Genomic DNA, 23772 nt, shown 5'->3' with positions numbered 1-23772 from the left:
AGTAAGTTTGTATGTGCTACATAAAAGCTATTTTGTAAATCAATTACTTTAGCAACATAGAGTGTATTCAGTAGCATTTCACAGTCTAAGTGGATAGAATGTAAAACATGGTCCTATCAGAAATGTTTTATCTCAGTAGGAGTCCTAAATATTTTCTCTGAACTCAAAATTTATTGAATGGAAGTCAATTATGAAAGAAAACTCAGGCTTGTGCCTGTTTTACGTGGTCATTCACACTTGAGTGTGGTGCAGTCATAAGAGAGGGTGGCAGAACAGAGCACAGTGGTGTCAAAATCAATCTGGGAAGAAATGGACAAGGACCATAAGAATTTCATAGTGGAAATGGTTACTATTCTGATAAAGAAGGGCATGTGCAGTGAACCTCAGAGAATATAGTAAATGATTGTAGCTATGCTGTTCACAGTGAGCTGCTTGCCCAGCATGCAGGTCTCAGAGCAATTTTACAAACGGATGATGAGTTAGAGGAATTCTGATGGTAAAAATATGATATGATATCATTTTTGTTCTTTTGCATTAGAGAAGAGAGACTATGAGGACTGGTACTCTATCAATAAAAATTCTGGTAATCATTCTTTTCTATGATTTTTCAACATGGAAGGACATTAGAAATGATAAAAAAAGGAGTGGAGGTAATACAAAATTTAATCAAAAGTCAAGGTACTAAGTCTAGAATTTTATCAAGTCTAGAATTTACATTCAGCTCCTACTATTTTCCCAGACAAGTCCTGGGTATTGTGTGCATGTATAGAGAGGTATGCTTATGTGAAGAATTGGTGTTTCAGTATAGTAAAATCCGTGAGCACTCATGGGTACCTACAATGTGCAATGAAGGTCTGCTAATAGAATCCAGATGGACTGGCTGCCTTATAGTCCACTCTGCATGACATTGCAGTGAAACAAAACAAAAAACCACACACAGCTCAGGAGACTTACTAAAGACAGAAGAGTAATATTTCTTCCTTACATCCTTTCTGAATCAAGCTAAACAAAGTTTAAAATCATGAAAAAACCCTCCTTATGTAAATAGAACTGGTAACCCATTAACTCTAGCTGGCATTATAGAATATACATTTTGTATGGAGAGAAATCTTCACTTGTTTGGTTTAGCAGTGCATTTCCCAAATCTAAAGAGGGAACAGTAAACATCTCTCAGATAAACAAAGTATAGTTTGAATAGCATTGTATGCACTTTTAATCTAATTGCATTCAATCAAGTGGGAGGAATATCTTTTTTCTTATTTCCTTGCTTTTCTCTCCTTCAAACTACATCATCTCTTGGTCTCCACTTTGCATGGGAAAAGAAGGCCTAATCCCAAATTCAGAGAGAATCACCATTGATCATGCTCTTTTAAGAGATCAAGGGCTGTGTCCTGAAGATTTAAGGAATTTTTGAATGGTCATTTGTATCATATGCAATTTTGCCTAATGGACAACCAGTTAAGCAGAGACACTGCTCTGAAGGACAGACACAGAATGGACAGACGCATGCCTGTACATGCAACAAATTAGATGGTAGGAGTCTGAAGTCTCTAATACATTACTTTTTGCTAAATGTGTCAAGATTTAGAGTAGCCCCTGCTATGTATTGAGCCTTTCTGCATAGAAAACATGTTATGAGTGGTGGAGCTGAATGAGGGAAGGGCAGGCCACTCCCCAAAATAGAGGGCTGCCAACATTGTAGAGAAGAGAGATCACAGTAGCTATTCTACTTTGCACTGCTTGTAAACAGAAGCTGAAAAGAAAGAGTTAATACTAAATCGCCACACATACTCAATGTACATAACCCTGGAATACACTCTGGTCCTCACATCTGTCACAGCCTGGAATACATGCTGACTGGAATTAATGCCAGCTCCCAGGACCGAAGCCACTGAATGATTTGCACATATAAGAAAACATACCTGACACGAAGCACCTTTCTTTTAGCCTCAACTCATAACATTGTCTCATTTCCACATTAAAAAGTGGTTTAGATCCAAGTATTTCTCTTTTGAAATGTGCACATCCAATTGTTTTAATCACAGTAATATGTTCTGACCTTGAAGTGCTATGGTTTTTTCCAAATATATTCAAGTTACTTGGTGTAAAGTTAATTAGCTTTCAGAGATGTCAGTGTTTGCATAAGACGAAACATCAAATTTTATCTGATGCTGCAATTCAGAATGTGTGGATGTCTTTCCTGTTAAATTAGGTTATATTTTAATGTTTCAACTTTTTATAAGATGACTGTATGTTTTGTTTCTGCCTTAAGTACTCAGTAACGCAAGATTTGGCATATTTTAATTCATTAAAATTTTTATTTGTTTATACTATAATTTTTTGCTTCTCTAACATTCTGAATTTGTTTTGCTTATACATATGTAGAAATAAAACTTCTAGAATGCATCAAATATATTGGAAGTATTTGTCATGGAAATGACAGATATCTAAATAAAAAGCAAATTTAGAATTGTACCTGGGCTGACCTCAGTAGTCAAGATGCCAATGACAAAGTAATATAGGAAGAAAATATAAAATAAGGGAAGTTAGTGGAGTTGCAAGGAGAAAACCTTTCCTTGTCTCAATACAGTCTTTCATGAAGTGAATATAGCCACTCCATGAACAGTATTACACAGCTTTGTTTTTATTATTTATTTTATTTATTTATTTTTTTGCAAGCAAGAGAGAGAGAGAGAGAGACAGGTCAGGAAGGGAGAGAGATGAGAAGCATCTTTAGTTGTTCATTGATTGCTTTCTCATATGTGCCTTGACCAGGGGGCTCCAGCTGAGCCAGTGACCCTTGCTCAAGCCAGCAAGTTGGACTCAAGTCAGTGACGTTGGGCTTAAGCCAATGACCTTGAACTCAATCCAACAACCTTTCAGCTTAAGCCAGCAACCATAGGGTTGTCTATGATCCCATGCTCAGGCACATGACCTCGTGCTCAAACTGGTGAGCCCTCTCTCAAGTCAGATGAACCCGCCCTTAAGTCAGTGACCTCCGGATTTTGAACCTGGGTCCCAGGTTAATTATCTGTCCACTGTGCCACCACCTGGTCAGGCAGGTCACTTTTTAAAAATTACTTGATGTACACTGAGTTAGGTGCCATTTTCATTAACTTTTTAAACCAGGAGAAATATTTTCAGATGATAATGACAGAGAGAATCTTCTTGACCTATATATTTTGGGATTAACTTTAAGATGGGACATTGTATGATTTTTAAGGAGAATGGGGCTTGGTCTGACACAGTGTAAGAAGGACACATTAAGAATAGTGGGCAAATGGGCGTAATGTGGTAGTCAAAAAGGCAGAATAATCATATTATCAAGCTTTTATATTAGAACAAGTGCATTAAAAAACAAACGGAGTGAAGATACAAGTAATTTGAAAATGCCAATGTCAACTCACAAACTAAAGGAAATATTTCTTCCATCATTCTTTGGAGTTACTCTGCTACAGGTACTCAATGAAAATTATTTTCATTCCACTATTGGCCCCTGGCTATTGAGAACTAGTATCATTTACTTAAGAAACCAGAACTCCTGAAATAGCTAATACATTCTCTTGAGGCAAGAAAGCAAAGATATGCTGTGATATTTGGGGTTGTGTTGAAAAGGAACCAGGATAAAGAGAAGACTGTTAGTGGCCAACATGTTAAAACTTCAGCATCATAAAGATAAAAATTAAAGCCAGTGGAAACAGATGAGTATATTTAAAAAGCCATGTGTCTATAATTACATTAACATAGGGAAACTAATACAGAGTGCTAAGTATTTGTAATATAGTTGAGTTTCTAATGTCATAGGAGCTTCTAATTATTGTGTAATCAAATGGCATATATCCAACACTATACTTTTAGTCAATCCAATGATTATAAAATCCAGAGATGCATTTTTAAAATAGAAAATCGAAAGGCAAAAAAGCATGTGAAATATAGAGAAAGTTTGTATAAACTGTTTAGTACTTCCTGTGTTTTCTGTAACGAAATCATAGCTCTTTTTGTGAACTGGTATAGTAACTTATACTTTGGTTCCTCGGCCTGTAAAATTGTGGTAGTCCTTTTATGAGACAAAATTTAATGGTATTGTGAAATGTCATGTGGTTGTCTGGAAATGAAAGTTTATAGAGAGAACTGGGACCAAGATTGTGGTGTGGCAGAAGCAGAATAATCACTGAAGGTGGTTGTGATTTCTGCCCCTTCTAAAGAGGAAGAGTAACTAACTGCCTTTCATACATTACTGTGGAGAGTTGGAGTCGTGCCCCTAAATAACAATCTCTGTTCACATCAACCTCAACATTTTTTTTAGGGCTTGTTTGGTTTGTGTATGTCTTGTAGCTGAGAATCTTTGGCAAGATTTTATATGGAAAATGACACAATTTTTTATTTTGCGGGGGAGGACTGTGGTGGGATAGGGAGGGAATGTTTATTCCACATTTCTGATATTTTCCTCCATATGTAAGAAACAACTCTTGCTGGAACATTCCTGGCTTCTCTTTGCACTTCAATCCTTTGCCTGGAAACAGTGAGGAAAAGAGCTAGGTTGTTGGAAAGAGCTAGATTGTTGAGATTTGAAGGAGAAATGGATTTGTATAGTCCCTCCTGCTCTTGCATTCTAGAAGAAGGAGCAGGTTACCAGTAAGGTGTGGGTATTTTCTACTCCTTAATGCCAAAATCTTATCTGGGCTGTATCAACATTTTCTCCCCACAGGGGAGGACTGCTCCAGGCCTGAGTTGACAGTGACTGCATGGGAATATGATTCTGTGATTTTATTATTAGTAAGGACACCTTCCCAAAGATACAAGTCACATTTCACAGCCTGTTCCTTATCAAGGATACAGGTGCTGGCACATTTTCAAGAACTGTGATATACCTCTCACATTCATCATTTTTGGAATTTCAAAATGCCTCACAATTCATAAGATATTATATTTATTTGAAATATAGGATTTTTTTCTTTCATCTACCACTTCTTTGTCATATTTCACAATTTTTCAGATCCTGGATAGGGAGAAAAATGTTGCTATTTATTAGAACCCTAAGTATTCCAATATGTATATAAAAACCATGTAAAATGTTAATTAGAGAACCCAAAGTGTTTCCTGAAGGATATATTTTTTCCTACCTAGAGAATATCCCCAAGTGGAAATTACATTAAAGCTACCAAATAGCAAGAAAAATTGATTTATTCTGACACAGCAACAAAAAATATATTGAGAAACATGGAAACAAGAATGACACTTTTAGAAACAAGAAATAGAAAAGTAGCTCAAATCTTTGTGGTTTAAAAAGTGTTTGTTTCCTAGTCCTGGCTGGTTGGCTCAGTGGTAGAGCATCAGCCTGGCATGTGGAAGTCCCAGGTTCAATTCCTGGCCAGGGCACACAGAAGAAGCACCCATCTGCTTCTCCCTCCTTCCCCCTCTCCATTCTCTCTAGCTCTCTCTTTCCCTCCCACAGCCAAGGCTCCCAACATGGGAGCAAAGTTGGCTTGGGCACTGAGGTAGGCTACATGACCTCTGCCTCAGGTGCTGGAATGGCTTCGGTTGCAATGGAGCAATGACCCAGATGGGCAGAGCATCATCCTCTCGTGGGCTTGCCAGGTGGATTCTGGTCGGGTGCATGCAGGAATCTGTCACTCTGCCTCCACAAATCTCAATTCAGAAAAATACACACACACACACACACACACACACACAAACAAGCACACGCACACAAACACACATACAAAAGTGTTGTGTCCTATTTTTATTCACAAGATTTCAAAAAGCTTGTTTACTGAGAAATTGGCATAGCATCAAGCATAACCTTTACTTAAAGATACATGGAATACATCTGCATGATAGCTTAATAACAGTACAATATCAAAAGGCATTAACTGCTATTGCGTCTATGGTTCCCACAACATTCCTTTCTTTTATCTCAAGGAATAGCCTGGAAGGAAGCGGTAAAATCTTATGAGAATGTTTTGCTGAGAACAGAGTCTAGCAACCACTTTCAGTCACATAGATTTGTTTCAGTGACTCGCCTTCAAATCACAAAACAATTATTTTGGCAAAACATTCTTTTCTTTCTTTTTTTTTTTTTTTTTTGTAGTTTTCCGTAGCTGGTAACGGGGAGAGACAGACACCAGCATGTGCCTGACCGGGATCCACCCGGCACGCCCACCAGGGGCGACGCTCTGCCAACCAGGGGGCGATGCTCTTCCCCTCCGAGGCGTCGCTCTGTGACTATCAGAGCCTCTCTAGCGCCTGGGGCAGAAGCCAAGGAGCCATCCCCAGCGCCTGGGCCATCTTTGCTCCAATGGAGCCTCGCTGCGGGAGGGGAAGAGAGAGACAGAGAGGAAGGAGAGGGGGAGGGGTGGAGAAGCGGATGGGCGCTTCTCCTGTGTGCCCTGGCCGGGGATCGAACCCGGGACTCCTGCACGCCAGGCCGACGCTCTACAACTGAGTCAACTGGCCAGGGCTAAACATTCTTTTCTTGTTGGCTGTGTTCCCATCCAAGGTCATGCAATGGATTTTTCCACCACATTTCTCCTTTTTTTTTTATGCTGCATGTTATGAAGCATCACAGAAAACACAGCGTTCTGTCGTTCATCCCTTATTTCTCTTGCTTTCATTCGTCAACAGAATACATATAGAAGAAGACATAGTATTAATACTATTATAAAAAGTCCTACAATGGATCCCATAAATCCTTTAATATGTTCAATAGGTTTTAATTGTGATAAATTATTTATTAATCCCTTCAATATAGGTTGATCTATCAGAATTTCTAATTTTCTTTGAAAAGCTTAATGAATATGTCTTGTAATTCAATTATTTCTTTAGTCATATTATCATGATTTAACAAATGCTTTTTAACATTTTCCTAAGAGAAGTAAGTATGATTTTAAGGAATAGGGGTAACACAAAAAGTAGTTACATTCTAATCACATTTTAGCTTAATTTGTCTTTGTAGGCTAACAATTTGATCTCTTAACATAATCATAGTCTGTTCTAAATCATTAACTTTAGCATTAATGTTACTATCTATACATTATTGAGAAGTCCACAGTTGTTCAGAATCTTCATGCCATTTTTGTACAAAGTCCACAGTCTGTATACTTTGATGTAATGCAACTCCAGATACAGGTGGTTACAGCTATTTGTCCCATAATGATGGTGATCATCAGGCCAACCGGTCTCTTGGTTTGCTTCAAAGACATAATAAGATGTTGTAACAGCATTATGGAAGGGGAACCCTGTCACATCCAATTCATCTGTACTGGAATCCAGACTCCTGTTTGGGTTCTTAAAATGTAAAGACTTTGACTATTTTCATTAAAAGGAATAGAAGAGTTAATACATGTATAAAAAGTACACTTATTGCAAGTTACTGAATAATTTTCAGCTGTCTATTTGCTTTCACCTATAATAAACATATAAGGCAATCTAACACAAGCAGATATGAAATGTGATTCATTTCTCTTAAAGATTAACATAATATGATTAGAAGGATAGTTTCTCCAGATTTTTTTCTTTCTACGTTGACATATGTTTAAGTGCCGTGGTTACTTTCTACAAATGATATTGTATAGGACCAAATTTTATATGTGGAGCTCGAGGTGACATCCCTCCTCTATGCCATATGATAGTATGATTACCTTGACCACCAGCTGTAATTAAACCATTGTTCTTATGCCACTTTAAATCAGCACCCTGCACTTTCACTGGGTCGGAACCATGAGGGCTTTAATCTATGACATGTCATGTACAGATATATTTCTTTTAAATTCGTATCCTTATAACAAATATTTTTCTTTTCCTTCTCCTTTACTGTTATCTTTGACAATAGAGAGCCAAGCTTGAGCTTCTATTTTGAAACAATGTGGCTCATGTCCTATACATATAGGTAATCCCTCAACTCCTGTTGTATAATTTTCTAATTTTATGTCTTCTTCCAAAGGTGCTAAGGGACTTCTATCATTAAAAGATCCTGGAAGCCAATTAGAGTCATTAACAAAAATAGGAAAGGCACTATTTTCCTAATGAATATCTCTACTTAATGCAGGATTAGGGATATATGCCTAATAACTAAAATTTTCAGCTCTACTTACTGGAATTTTTACCAAAGCAATCATTGCTAAAAACAGGTTAGTAACATTTTTTTTCTTTTCTAGTAGCTTGTAGCATCTTTTTACCATTAAAGGTCAGCTTTTTAAGTTCACCCCAACTTGATATTTTAGCCTTTTCAATACCAGGCAGCAGCACCTGCTGCTTCTTTAAGATTCTTCTTTTGAAATTCATTTCTTCTTTCTCAGCAATGGGCAGATATGGAAACAATCTATTGTTCTTATTCATGTTGTTAGTTTAATTCTGCGAGCAGAAATCCAAAGGAATTCACTGGATTCTGCAATGACACAAGCAAACCCTCTTCCCCAATGTTGCACTACACTAGGTACCTATTGATCCAACTCATTTTTATAATGCACAGGTTGATTAATCTTAGAACTGTTATTTTTTGTCCAATGTCTGCTGCAACAGTCAAATTATCTTCTCCTGTATTTAAGAAATTTAAAGTAAATAAAGCTTTGGGTAACATAAGTCTAGGGGATAATCTTCCTTGTCTCTCCTTTTTGTTTAAGTAACATATTTTTTAGAGTGCAATTACTGCGTTCAATAATTGCTTGTCCTTGTGGGTTCTATGGAATTCTAGTAGTATGTTTAATATTCTAAAATGCTAAGAATTGTTGAAATTTAGCAGATGTATAGGCAGGACTATTGTCAGTTTTAAATAATTGCTTTAGGAATGCCTATAACATCAAAAGCTTCAATAAGATGTTGAATGACACAATTAGACTTTTCTCTGGACAAAGGTGTGGCCTATTGAAAGGAAGAATAAATATTAATAGAATTGTACATAAGATAGTTTTCTAAAAGAAGAAATATGAGTAATATCTATTTGCTATAGGTTATTACTGTGTTTTCCTCTAGGATTCATTCCTCTCGGTAACGGAGGAGCATTTATAATACTATACCAAGGACAGTTTCTAACAATATTCCGAGCTCCTTGCCTGGTCATTTTAAATTTTTGCATTAAACCTTTTCTATTTGTATGAGTCTTTGTATGAAATTTAGTAGCTATTTCTATTGATCTAATGAGTAATTGATTAACTTTATTATTTGTTGTAGACATAGGTCCTGGTAAAGCTGTATGAAAACAAATGTAAGTTATATAGACAGGCAAATTTCGTTTTTACAATAAAAGTTGTAACTCTTGAGACAATTTTTGCAATCTAGAACTATCATTTGAAGTATAATCAGTTTCTATAAGTTTAACTATATTTTCTACATATTGTGAATCAATAACAATGTTAATAAGACAGGATATTTGAATTTTGTCTTCAGCTATAATTAAACTATATTGACTTAAGGTTTCAGAAGTATCTTTAAGGATGACTGCAAGTTCAGCATTATTATCACAAGCTATTCATATATCATCTATAATGGATTATTAAAAATTGAGGATATTTCTGATGAATTTTTTATAAAGGTTGATTTACATAATGTTGATACAGTGTCGGGCTATTCAACATTGCTTGTGGAAGTAATATAAACTTAGTAAGAATAGTTAGTTCTGCTTATTGTTATAGACACAACAGCTAGCATTGTTAGAAACAGAGTCAAAGATGTTTTTTGAAGTCTTAGTCTTAATTAAAACATTCTTTGCCTTCTGGGTAAGTTTATTTAATTGTCAAAACATTCTTTCTCCTATTTTCGACTCATGTCAAGGCTTCAATCTTCTGGAAGGTATCTATTGGTCTCCCGTATCTGTGGAGATAAGAGCAACTCCTCACCCCTACATTTTGCCTACATTGCTGTTTTAAATTAGCAAACTGTCCATCTAAAAAGTTCATCTTGTGTAATATTAACAAGAGGGTTAGCATTAGCATTCCAATTAGCTTGAATACAGCCTGATTCTCCTACTAAGTCATAAATTGTAACTCTTTCCCTTTTGAAAGAACAGTCCGAGCTAACATTTCTAAATTTCCTTAGATAAAACATTCAGAGTCTATGAAGGAGGATAGCAGATCCTGCATATGAAGACAGTTAGTTCTATGCTGGGAGCAAGCCGTTTTTAACTCTTTAAGAGCTTTGATAGAAATTTGGTCCTAGTGAGTATAAAAAACTCCTTGTCAGAAAGTTTAGACTGTAATTTAAAAAGTTGCTCTTTTAATTATTTATAAGATAAATGTTTTTCTTTATCAGAGGTCAAATGACCCTTGTTATTTTCCTGTTGTAAAAACCAAATATTAGAGCTTTGTTAGGAACTTTCCCTAAGCCTTGCAGCTTAGTGACTACTGCCTAAGTGGGCTAAAAAGAAAACTAATGTTGCTTAGTAAAAAGAGATGCATCAGCTTCTATATCTAAAAGTCTTTTGTATTGTTAAGTTTATTATAGGGCATCAGAGGAACTAAATTGCCACTTTCCTCAGTGCCTCCTTTTTCAGGATGTGGCCTTACAAACAGCCAACTGCCTGAAGCAGCTTGAGATAAATTCTTAAAATGATTTAATTTCACTTAATTCTTTAGTTTTACAGTTTTAAGCATATTTTACATACAAATAAGATAATTTGCAACACAGAAACACAAGTATCATATAACCTATAACTTTAATTAATCCTAATACTTGAATTCTTATTTGAATTCAAACTTTGAATACACCTTACAATGTATTAACCAAATTAGTAAGTCTCTTTTTAAAATAAATTTTTATTATTGTTAATGGGGTGACATCAATAAACCAGGGTGCATATATTCAAAGAAAACATGTCCAGGTTATCTTCTCATTCAATTACGTTGCATACCCATCACCCAAAATCAGATTGTCCTCCGTCCCTCTCTATCTAGTTTTCTTTGTGCCCCTCCCCCTCCCCTTTCCCCTATCCCTCCCTCCCTCCCACACCTCCCCTCCCCCCTATCCCCGGTAACCACCACACACTTGTCCATGTCTCTTCATCTCATTTTTATGTCCCACCAATGTATGGAATCATGTAGTTCTTGTTTTTTTCTGATTTACATATTTCACTCCTTATAATGTTATCAAGATCCCACATTTTGTTGTAAATGATCCAATGTCATCATTTCTTATGGCTGAGTAGTATTCCATAGTGTATATGTGCCACATCTTCTTTATCCTGTCTTCTATTGAAGGGCTTTTTGGTTGTTTCCATGTCTTGGCCACTGTGAACAATGCTGCAATGAACATGGGGCTACATGTGTCTTTACGTATCAATGTTTCTGAGTTTTTGGGGTATATACCCAGCAGAGGGATTGCTGGGTCATAAGGTAGTTCTATTTGCAGCTTTTTGAGGAACCACCGTACTCTCTTCCATAATGGTTGTACTACTTTACATTCCCACCAACAGTGAATGAGGGTTCCTTTTCCTCCACAGCCTCTCCAACTTTTGCTATTACCTGTCTTGTTGATAATAGCTAATCTAACAGGTGTGAGGTGGTATCTCATTGCCGTTTTGATTTGCATTTCTCTAATAGCTAACGAAGATGAGCATCTTTTCATATATCTGTTGGCCATTTGTATTTCTTCCTGGGAGAAGTGTCTGTTCATGTCCTCTTCCCATTTTTTTATTGGATTGTTTGTTTGTTTGTTGTTGAGTTTTATGAGTTCTTTGTAAATTTTGGATATTAGGCCCTTATCTGAGCTGTTGTTTGAAAATATCATTTCCCATTTTGTTGGCTGTCTGTTTATTTTGTTGTCAGTTTCTTTTGCTGAGCAAAAAATTTTAGTCTGATGTAGTCCCATTCATTTATCTTTGCCTTCACTTCTCTTTCCTTTGGAGTCAAATTCATAAAATGCTCTTTAAAACCCAGGTCCATGAGTTTAGTACCTATGTCTTTTTCTATGTACTTTATTGTTTCTGGTATTATATTTAGATCTTTGATCCATTTTGAATTCATTTTAGTACAAGGGGACAGGCTGTAGTCGAGTTTCATTCTTTTGCATGTGGCTTTCCAGTTTTCTCAGCACCATTTGTTGAACAGGCTTTCTTTTCTCCATTGTGTGTTGTTGTCCCCTTTATCGAAAATTATTTGACCATATGTATGTGGTTTTATTTCTGGACTTTCTATTCTGTTCCATTGGTCTGAGTGTCTATTTTTCTGCCAATACCATGCTGTTTTGATTGTTGTGGCCTTATAATATTGTTTGAAGTCAGGTATTGTAATGCCCCCAGATTCATTCTTTTTCCTTAGGATTGCTTTGGCTATTCGGGTTTTTTTATAGTTCCATATAAATCTGATGGGTTTTTGTTCCATTTCTTTAAAAAATGTCATTGGAATTTTGATGGGAATTGCATTAAATTTGTATATTGCTTTGGGTATTATGGCCATCTTGATTATATTTTTTCTTCCTATCCAAGAGCAAGAAATATTCTTCCATCTCATTGAATCTTTTTCTATTTCCCTTAACAATGCTTTGTAGTTTTCGTTATATAGGTACTTTACATTCTTTGTCATGTTTATTCCTAGGTATTCTATTTTTTTTGTTGCAATTGTGAAGGGGATAATTTTTTTGAGTTCGTTTTCTAATATTTCATGGTTGGCATATTAAAGGCTATGGGCTTTTGTATGTTAATTTTGTATCCTGTGACCTCACTGTATTGGTTTATTGTTTCTAGTAATCTTTTTGTGGAGTCTTTGGGGTTTTCGAAGAATAGAATCATATCATCTGCAAAAAGTGATACCTTTACTTCTTCTTTTTTGATATGGATGCCTTTTATTTCTTTCTCTTGTCTGATTTCTCTGGCCAGAACTTCTAGCACCAAGTTAAATAAGAGTGGACAACTCTGTCTTGTTCCTGATTTAACGTGGAAAGTCCTCAGTTTTATGCCATTTAATATGATGTCAGCTGATGGTTTATCATATATGGCCTTTATCACGTTGAGATATTTTTTTTCCATACCAATTTTGTTGAGTGTCTTAAACATAAAGTTGTGCTGTATTTTATTGAATGCCTTTTCTGCATCTATTGATAAGATCATGTGGTTTTTGTTCTTTGTTTTGTTGGTGTGGTGTATTACATTAACCATTTTACGTATGTTGAACCATCCTTGAGATTCTGGGATGAATCTCACTTGATCATGTTGTACTATTTTTTTAATATGTTGTTGTATTCGATTTGCCAGTATTTTGTTTAGTATTTTAGCATCTGTATTCATTAGCAATATTGGTCTTTAGTTTTCTTTTTTTGTGCCGTCCTTGCCAGGTTTCGGTATGAGGGTTATGTTGGCCGCATCAAATGTGTTTGGAAGTATTGCTTCTTCTTCAATTTTTTGGAAGACTTTGAGTAGAATAGGAACCAAGTCTTCTTTGAATGTTTGATAGAATTCAATAGTGTAACCGTCTTGACCCAGACTTTTATTTTTGGGGAGGTTTTTAATAGTTTTTTCTATTTCCTCCCTGCTAATTGTTCTGTTTAGGCTTTCTGCTTCTTCATGACTCAGTCTAGGAAGGTTGTATTGTTCTAGGAATTTATCCATTTCTTCTAGATTGTTGAATTTGGTGGCATATAGTTTTTCGTAGTATTCTACAATAATTCTTTGTATATCTATGATGTCCGTGGTGATTTCTTGTCTTTTATTTCGAATTTAGTTTATATGAGTCCTTTCTATTTTTTTCTTGGTGATTCTTGCCAAGGGTTTGTCAATTTTGTTGATCTTTTCTAAGACCCAGCTTCTTGTTTTATTAATTTTTTCTACAGTTTTTCTGTTCTCTATTTCTTTTATTTCTGCTCTAATTTTTATTATTTTCTTTCTTTGGCTGGTTTTGGGTTGTCTTTGTTTTTATTTTTCTAGTTCTTAAGGTGTGAAGTTAAGTGCTTCACTTGGGCTCTCTCTTTTTTGTTCATATAGGCCTGAAGTGATATGAACTTCCGTCTTATTAGTGCTTTTGCTGCATCCCAGAGATTCTGGTATGTTGTATTGTCATTTTCATTTGTCTGTATATATTTTTTTATCTCTGTGCTTATTTCTTCTTTGACCCATTCATTTTTTAAATGTATGTTGTTTAGTTTTCACATTTTTGTGGGGTTTTTTGCTATTTTTTGCAGTTGAATTCTAGTTTCAAGTCTTTATAATCAGAAAATATGCTTGGTACAATTTCAATTTTTCTGAATTTGTTGATGTTATTTTTGTGGCCCAACATATTGTCAATTCTTGAGACTGTTGCATGTACACTGGAGAAAAATGTATACTCTGTCACTTTGGGATGAAGTGTCCTATAAATGTCTATCATATCCAAGTGCTCTAGTGTTTCGTTTAAGGCCAATATATCTTTATTGATTCTCTGTTTGGATGACCAATCTAGAGCCATCAGCAGTGTATTGAGTTCTCCAAGTATGATTATATTTTTGTCAGTTTTTGTTTTTAGGTCAATAAGTAGCTGTCTTATATATTTTGATGCTCCTTGGTTTGGTGGATATATATTAAGGATTGTTATGTCTTCTTGATTCAGCATCCCCTTAATCATTATGAAATGACCATTTTTGTCTCTGAGTACTTTTTCTGTCTTATACTCAGCATTATTAGATATGAATATTGCTACATTTGCTTTTTTTGGATGTTATTTGCTTGGAGTATTGTTTTCCAGCCTTTCACTTTGAATTTGTTTTTATCCTTGTTGCTTAGATGTGTTTCTTGTAGGCAGCATACAGTTGGACTTTTTTTAATCCATTCTGCTACTCTTGTGTCTTTTAATTGGTGAGTTTAATCCATTTACATTTAGTGTAATTATTGACACATGTGGGTTCCCTATTGCCATTTTATAATTTGCTTTCTGTTAGTTTTGTATCTTGTTTGATTCTTCTCTTTTGTTTTTCTATCATTTGTTTTTGTTTGTTTGTATTCCATACTTCTTTTCTCTGTTGCTACCTTTTCTAGGACATGTGCTTCTGTGGTGGTTTTTTCAAGGGTGTTTGCCATTAAGTAATGAAAAGGGTACCTACCATATTCATTGTAGTAACCTATCTTATGAGTGTTTCTGCACTTCGTCATCCTTTGCTACTATTAATCTTCGTCCTCTCCCTGTTTTTTTTTTTTTGTTTTTTTTTTGCTTTTGTTGTCACAGTTTAAATTTGGTTTTATTGTGTTCTTGGTGGAGCTCTTACTTGTGGTTTTGTTTTGTTTTTTGAATCTGGTTGGATAACCCCCTTTAGTAGTTCCTGGAATGGGGATTTTCTGATGATAAACTCCCTCATCTTTTCTGTATTTATTTCTCCTTCATACTTGAAGGATAGCTTTGATGGGTATAGTATTCTTGGCTGAAAGTTCCTCTCTTTCAGGGCTTTGAATATTGGGGTCCACTCTCTTCTAACTTGTAGAGTTTCTGCTGAGAAATCTGATGATAATCTAATAGGCTTTTCTTTATATGTTGTATTCTTCTTTTCCCTGGCTGACTTGAGAATTTTTTCTTTGTCTTTGGTTTGTGCCATTTTCTTTATGATGTGCCTTGGAGTAGGTTTACTGTGTTTAAGAAAACTCGGTGTTATGTTTGCTTCTTGAATTTGAGGCTTTAGTTCTTTCTACAGACTTGGGAAGTTCTTGTCTATAATTTGTTTGAATATATTCTCTATTCCATTTTCTCTCTCTTCTCCCTCTGATATACCTATTATTCTTATGTTATTCTTTTTGATGGAGTCAGAAAATTCCTGTAGGGCTCTCTCTTGTTTTTTAATTTTTGAGTCTCTCTCTTCTTCTCTCTGTTGTGCCTGAAGTTGCTTGTCTTCTATGTCACTAATCCTACCTTTTATCTGGCCTTTTCTATTAGCTAAGCTTGTTACCTCATTTTTCAGTTCATGAATTGAGTTTTTCATCTCTGTTTGATTTGTTTTTATAGTTTCAATTTCTTTGGTAATATATTCTTTGTGTTCCTTGAGTTGTTTTCTGAGCTACCTCATTTGACTTTCTGTGTTTTCTTGTATATCTCTGTGTATATTTAGGATTTCTATATTAAGTTCTCTGTCATTTAGCTCCAAGGTTTCCAATATATTAATTTTTTCTCTATACATTTTTCCACATCTATCTTTGTTACTTCTATATCTTTTGTATCCATGATATTTGATTTCATTTTTCTTGATGGCATTTGAGGGTGGTCTTGTTGATAGAACTAATGAGAATTAATAAAAAATAAAAAAGTTAAAACAAAGGTAGAAAAGAAAAAGTAAAAAAAATTGGAAAAAAAATACTTAAAATCCCAATAATAATTTATTATTTTCCCCCCTTTTCTTTGTTCTCTTCCTCTTCTCTCCCTTCCTCCTTAGAAAAATATTGTGATGAACTGTGAATTATATTATGCTAAATGGAATAAAAACTGCCTATATCAGAGGGCCTGAGTTGGGGGAAAGTGGTCAAGGGGCAAAAAAGGAAGTAGGGACCCACAAAATGCAAAAAAAGAAAAAAATTTGGGTCAAGTATAAAATTGTTTACTTCTAAGTCATGGTCGACTAAGAGATATAATGAGAGGGATAAGAGGGAAACAGGAAACAGGAAAAAAAACTTGTATTAAGTGGAGCAAAATCTAAATAGAATGGAGATCCTGGGTTGGGAGGAATGCTAATGAGTTAAAAAGTGAAGTAAAAAGCACCCAAAATGCCACAAAAAATGGTTGTGTCCCAATTTAAATACTTTGTTCATGATTGAGGATTGAATGAGAGGAAAAGTAAAAGAAGAAAAGAAGAAACTAATAGAAAGGGAGAAATAAGAAAAAGGGGAAAAGGAAAGGAAAAAAAATGAAAACAAAAAGAGAAAGAGAGAGTTAGGGGTTTTGGAGTGGAACCCTCATGGAGAGTAAGGAAGAAGAAAAGAAATAAAATGTAACACTTATGGGTTGTGTAGTTCAAGAAAAGGAAAGAGTAAGACAGGCAGAGAATAAAAGGATCAAGGTGGAGGAAACAGAAATAATAATAAAAAAAGGCAAGAAGATGTAAGAAACAAAAAATAGTGGAACAAATTATAAAGTTTGTGGATTTTTCTTGATTTTGAGAGGATAACTTCTTCCTTTTTCTTTCCTCTCCTTCTTCCTGGTCGGTGACTCTGTACACCAGGCTCTGCCCCTGTGTCATGCTTAGGTATGGATTTGCAGTTGATGAGACTCTACGGCAATGTCATATATTTGGCTTCAGTCTCGTTGGTAGTCAAGGCTTGTTAGCATTTGCAGGCTCCAAGAATGAGAGAGTCCATTTTCCCGCAGCCTCTCTCCTAGTCTCTCCTTCCTAAATTAGCAGCCTGATAATCCAGCTTTGAGGCTGCTGCTGCCTCTGGCTGGGGAGTAAGAGGCTCAAAGAGCTGGCAAATCCCCACTCTATCCCCACTCAATGCAGGTCTCTGGGTAAGGCTCTGGTAGTCAGAGCCGCCAGCATAATCAGGGGGGCTGGGAGCCAATAGCTCTCAAGGTAACTTTCTATGATCCTCCAGGCCTGTTCAGCATGCCTAGCACTCTGTAGGACCACTCTCCTCAGGCTTTCCACAGTTTGTAACTGTTTTGGCTGGGAAGAAGATGCCCTAGTCGCTGCCTGCAGTACAGGTGGTGTTAACGTCTGCCAAGTTTCTTTTTTTAGCATATATCCCTGAATATGAAATCTCTGCCAATCAGAAGTTGCCCCCACCCCTTTAGCAAGAGGCACTAAAACATATCACTCCTCTTGTCTTGGATCGCTGAACTGAGAGAGATTTTTTCAATTAGAGCCACGTAGTTCAGTTGGGAGGTGAGTAGCCTGTGGGTTAAGCTAATTTCAGTGATTTGATCTGCCAAATTGCTCCAGAAAGGACTGCAAGCTGCCCGTGCGCCCATCCTCCAACACTTGTTTGTTAGCTTGAATGGCTCGGTGAGGTGCCCCGCTCGTCTAGAGAAGCTTGGGCGTAGGGAAGTTCGCTTTGGCACACTCTTGGCGTGGCACTCGCAGCTGCTGCTTGTGGCGCATGCGGTTGCTTGCGTGCAGGTATTGCACATGGCATGCGCGGGCGGCCTGGCTAGTCACGGTATGGCATGCAGGCGGTCGAAATGCTCGTGGCTTGGCCTGCGGGTAGCTGGGTTGCTTGAGGCGCTGTGTGCGGGCTGTTGTTCGTGGCGCACGGGCGGTTGCTCATGTGGGCTGATTCACCACAGGCACACTCTTTCCTCGGCTTGAATGAACATCCATGCCACAGTCTAGCTTCCTCCACACCCTTAGCTCCCCCCTCACTCTCAGTTCCTATTGAAATCAGCCTTTGCTCAGCTTAGTGAGGAAGGCAGAATGTTTCTTTGTCCGACTTATTTCCTTCAGGGTTGATTATATATTTCGTCAATTTTTCTCTCGGTCTTACCTTCACCTTCAGTGTGTGAAACTTCCATATGCCCCAAGGATAGATTTTTCTGTCTCTGGTTATGAACTTGTTGAAATTTTGGGGAGATCTGTCGGTCTCACTCCTCACGGCACCATTTCTCAGACATCACTCAAATTAGCAAGTCTTAAGGATTCATATTTATTTAATTTAAATTTAAATGAGTGTGCTTTATAATTTTTAATTTTAAAGCAATAAATATATGAATGAAACTATATTTTCAATATAAACGCCAGTATTTTTAATTTTTGCATGTAAACACTTAATTGAGGCCTTAAAAATCACATTTTAGACATCAAACAAAAAATAAACAGAAATTAGAATCAGACAAACTAGACTAGACAAACCAAAGAGAAACCTGGGATTTCAGAGCACAGTCAGATTAGAAAAATTCCTGCCTGATTTTAATCAGGGCATTTTCTGAAAGAGGGTCTGACGATGGATGACACAACAAAATTTGCCCCCAAAAATTCTCTTGGCAACTGTTGGGATATTTTCTAAAGTCAGATCCAACACATGCCCCCGCCTCAGTTTCCAGGCAAAGAATAAGAACGAAACAAAATGAGAGCTCAGAGGATTGTAGCTAAAACACCAAAGAAAATCAGTATTTATTTATTTTTTTATAATTACAAAGACTAGAGAATTCTAAGGACTTCATAATTCTTCTATATGACCTAATTCTAATTGAATTTGTACCAACTTATGTAAAGCTACAAGCTTTTCTCCCTTGTTTCCAACTCCAGTGATTTGCATTTAGGCTTTAAGACAAGCAGATCTAATCTGAGCTATCACAGCATCAGTATAACCAGTTTTTTGTCCCACAGCTCCATAAGTACCAGTGCCAATGAGCATTTCAAAAGTGGCTTTGGGGGATTATTTCTGGCATTTATATGAGATATTCCAAGAACCTCCTTTCTCCACCAAGATTTGAATTGTAAATATGGCCCCGGTTCCAAAACCATACTAGCAAGTAAATCCCAATCCAAAGGAATCACTAAATGATCATTCCAGTAGGAAGAGATAAGAACTTGAACGTATAGGGACTGAGGTCCATACGTAGCAACAGATTGTTTGACTAGCTTTAAGAAAGTAAATTCAATTTGGTCAAATTGGACATTATGCCAAACTCACTTCCTGTCATGCAAGTCTCTCCAGGCTGCTGTTTGCTCCCGGGAGTTGGACAGCCCTCTCCGTGATTCTGTTTTTCCTACAAGTCTCAGTGTGGCTTCCTCAGTGTTTCTTGGTTGAAGAGTCCTCTTAGTTTAGTCCAAAATTGGTTTCTCCAGATGATGGTTCTTAAAATTAAGTTGTAATCCACTTTGATTCTGGGAGGATGGTGGTACATCTGCCTACTCTATCACCATTGTGATATCATAAAGACCAGAAAGAATGAGGCTTGGTAGCTCAAGCATTCTGATCTCTTTGTTTTCTTATAAAGAGACAATAAGGAATTAAATGTTACTTTCAGAGATTGAGGCATATTAAATTGGGAGAACTAATCAGAAGTGAAATTCAGAAGAGGAATGTATTTTGTAAGGGAATAGGAGACTTAAAGCTTATCTAATAGAAATAAAAATTTTAAATGTCATTAATAAATTCAAGGGAATTATATAGTTCAGCTACAGCTTGAGGAAAAATAGAGTAGAAAAAAATAAAAATAATAGCAATTACAAAATTGCACATTAACAACAACAAAACAAGGAAAGAAACTAATTACCAAGAGTAGACTATTTTTGTACTTTTGATCATTGCATTTTGTTTTTACTATTTTTAATCTTTTTTAAAATTTTATTTATTGATTTTAGGTAATAAAGAAGAGAGAGAGAGAGAGAAACATTGATCTGTTTCAGTATATTCCCCAACCCAGAATTGAACCAGCAACTTTTTCTCAACTGGGCAATGCTCCATTGAACAGAACCACTCAGCCAGGGCTGATTATAGCATTTTATAAATCTAAAAACACAGGATAAGTTCAGTGATATGAAGTTTTCCATAGTGACTACACTGAGCAGAATCCACAGGACTATCTGCAGACCAACAGGAACCACCCTTGTGGTAATGTGGAAATGAGAAAAACCATAGGCAAACACTGATTAGAGGTAGAATACCAAATGGGCTTCTGAAACCCACCTGAGCTCCAAGATGGTGTTTGGGGAAGGTTTGTACCACCAACAATGAGTACATTCATGAACAGAAGAATCCTAATATGTGCATAATCCAAGTATATACTCAGAAAAAAACCCAAGTGTGTAACTTTTGTCTATACAAATACCCAGTGTTCTTCACAGACCAGGTCAAAATTGCTACAAACCTATGATGTCATACTATGTTACCTGTTCTACTAACCATGAAATTTGGACTGAGAAAACAAGATTTCTTCTCACTCACTCAAATCAGAACCAGAGGTCCTGATCCTGCTAGACAATTTCTTGAACATAGAATAAGATTACCCAGAAACAACATCTTGCTTACCTTTGAAGCTCCTAGAATGGATGTCATACATATGGATAGTTAATCCCAGTATGTTAATTTGAATTATCTGACAGAGATTAGGACAGAGTTCTGAAGGCATTTGGAACAGGGTTCATATACATGCTGGAAGATGAATGGTGGGAGGCTGGGAAAACACTTTGTGTGATTGGAGACATGGTGCCTTCATAACCTTGGAGGTAGATGTCACTAAGTGAGGTGTTTGTCGTATGTGCATTTAGTGCTTGCCTACTTTGCTTTTTAATTGGGACATACTTACTCTTCTGGGTTAATTTAACTACTATTTTTAAACTAGCATTTCATTATTTTTAAGGAACAGTCATATCAATTGTTAATGAGCTTTAAGTTGGCAAGATTGTAGGTGTTCTTTGTGGAACACAATAGGCAAAACCATAGAATAGAGGATGGAATTTGTGGGCAAATCATTCTAGCATTAGAGCAAATCACAGTGTCTCTGGAAAGCATAAATTTTGGGTCAAGGGGTCAAATCTGTATCTGGGAAGAAAGAGTTATTTTAAAAAAGAGGCCAGACAGAAGGATGATTCATTCTTATGGTTCTAATCTTTCAGGAAATATTAGTGTAATACTGTGGGAAAGATGTGGACTTTTAGATGTTTTTCTATTTTGCAATGGTCTTTTATAGGTCTTAGCAATTTCTTTTCCCACACTTCGATGCCTCTCTGTCACCATGAAGATTGATCAGTGGCATTTAGTAAGTAGTCTGATTTAACAAGGGTTAATGCCTCCACAAAGTGTCTTGTGAAGACACTTAACTCTTTTGGCATGCTGGAGAACACAGAAGCAATACTGTTAGAAAGAGTGACAAGGGGGGAGTCAAATCAAAACAATGAAACAGTAGAACTTGTGCCTGCTATCAGGAGAGGTGACGGCAAGTTATCAGCTAGTGGTGGCCTGGTGAAACTTGCATCCTCGGGAAGTTTGTAAAGAGTCAGTGAAGACTAAGCTTTGTTATACAGTCACATGTTGACATTTGTGCCATTCAATTTGTGTTCAAATAAACAAACCAAAACAAAACATATCTTATTTGAGTAGTTTAAGCATAAAATGAACTTATTAAAGAATATTAGATTTGTAGAATCTCCAGTAAGGCCAGAGAACCTGGCATGGGGTCCGTACCAACAGAAGCAATGTTCTTAATAGTTACCAGCACTACTTCTGGGGAGACAGCATTGCAATCACCATTTTTGTAAGGTTTTTGCCTAAATTTTTTGATTTCAATATCTTTTATTCTTTTAAAAATGTATTAGTAGATGTTCTTTAAATAATATGAATATTAATTCTTTATTAATTTTATAAGCAGATATTTTCTCTTATAACTCTAGCTCTTAAAAATACTATTTAAGTATCAATTACATTGATTCAAGTTAGGTGATTGTGTTTTTCATATCGTCTATACCCTACAGATTTTTTTCCCCTCATATTTTCCAATTACTGAGATAAGTGTGTCAGATTTGGTCACTTACTATGATTGTAGATTTGTCTCTTTCCCCTCGGGCTTCTGTTAATTTTTTTCTTTGTATACTTTTAGACAACATTATTGAGTATATACATATTTATAATTGTTCTATCTTTCTGGTGAATTGAAAATTTTATTATTTAGTGAATATCCATCTAGTGATACTTATTGCTTTTTGGTCTATTTTTATTGTAACAATATATAAATTGTTGCACTAATTTCTTCTGGTCAAAATTTATCTGGCATATATTTTTCTGTCCTTTTATTTTCAAGTTTCTGTTTTCTTAAGTTTTAATTGTGTCTTTCAAACAGCATTGGTTGGAATTTTAAATTCTAGTCAGACAATCTTTGTCTTTTAATTGAAGTATTTAGTCAGTTTATACTAATTAATGTCATTACTGATTTATTTAGAGTTCCAAATAAGGTCTTACTCTATATTCCATTAGATATAGCTTTTTCTTCATCCAGAGTATGCTCTTTTTTTCTTCTATCTTTTCTTTCACTTCCTTAAATGGATCATTCTAATTCCATTTCTCTCCTCTACTATTTTGGAGAATTCATACATTATCTCTTCACTTAGTGGTTATCCTAAAATTACAAAAAAATTTAACATAACAGAGTCTAAAGTTAATAACAAGAACTTTATTATACATTGAATCAATTTATATCTGCCCATATTATATACTTTTGTTTACATGTATGTCAAACTTTTCATGTTTTAAACTCACACATTAGAATATTATTTTTTATTCAAAGTTACTTTAGTTTGCTTAACTTCTTTTTTTATCTTTGTATTATGTATAACTTGATACCTAATTGATATATATCATTGAAAAAAGTTTTAATGAAAGTCTGTTGGTGGTAAATTATTTTTTGAAAATTATATATGCTTATTCCTTGAAGTCTGTATTTCTGGGTATACAATTTTTGGTTGTCAGTTACTTAACCTCAAATTAATAATTAATATATTGACCATAAATTGTAGTATGATTACTGAAAAAATAGTTGTATATCTGTTACTTCCTTTTGTAAAGATAATATTTTTTTTTTCACTTGGGAACTTTTCAGATTTTCTCATTGTTTTGAGTCTTTTTCAGTCTCATGATAATAAATATTGATGTAGATTTTTTTTTTTTTTTCTGAAGCTGGAAACAGGGAGAGACAGTCAGACAGACTCCCGAATGCGCCCGACCGGGATCCACCTGGCACGCCCACCAGGGGCGACGCTCTGCCCACCAGGGGGCGATGCTCTGCCCATCCTGGGCGTCGCCATGTTGCGACTAGAGCCACTCTAGCGCCTGGGGCAGAGGCCACAGAGCCAGCCCCAGCGCCCGGGCCATCTTTGCTCCAATGGAGCCTTGGCTGCGGGAGGGGAAGAGAGAGACAGAGAGGAAAGCGCGGCGGAGGGTTGGAGAAGCAAATGGGCGCTTCTCCC

The sequence above is a fragment of the Saccopteryx leptura genome, chromosome 3 (genome assembly GCF_036850995.1).
Source record: "Saccopteryx leptura isolate mSacLep1 chromosome 3, mSacLep1_pri_phased_curated, whole genome shotgun sequence".
In the NCBI taxonomy this organism is placed as follows: Eukaryota; Metazoa; Chordata; class Mammalia; order Chiroptera; family Emballonuridae; genus Saccopteryx; species Saccopteryx leptura.
Note: the sequence above shows the minus strand (reverse complement) of the source record.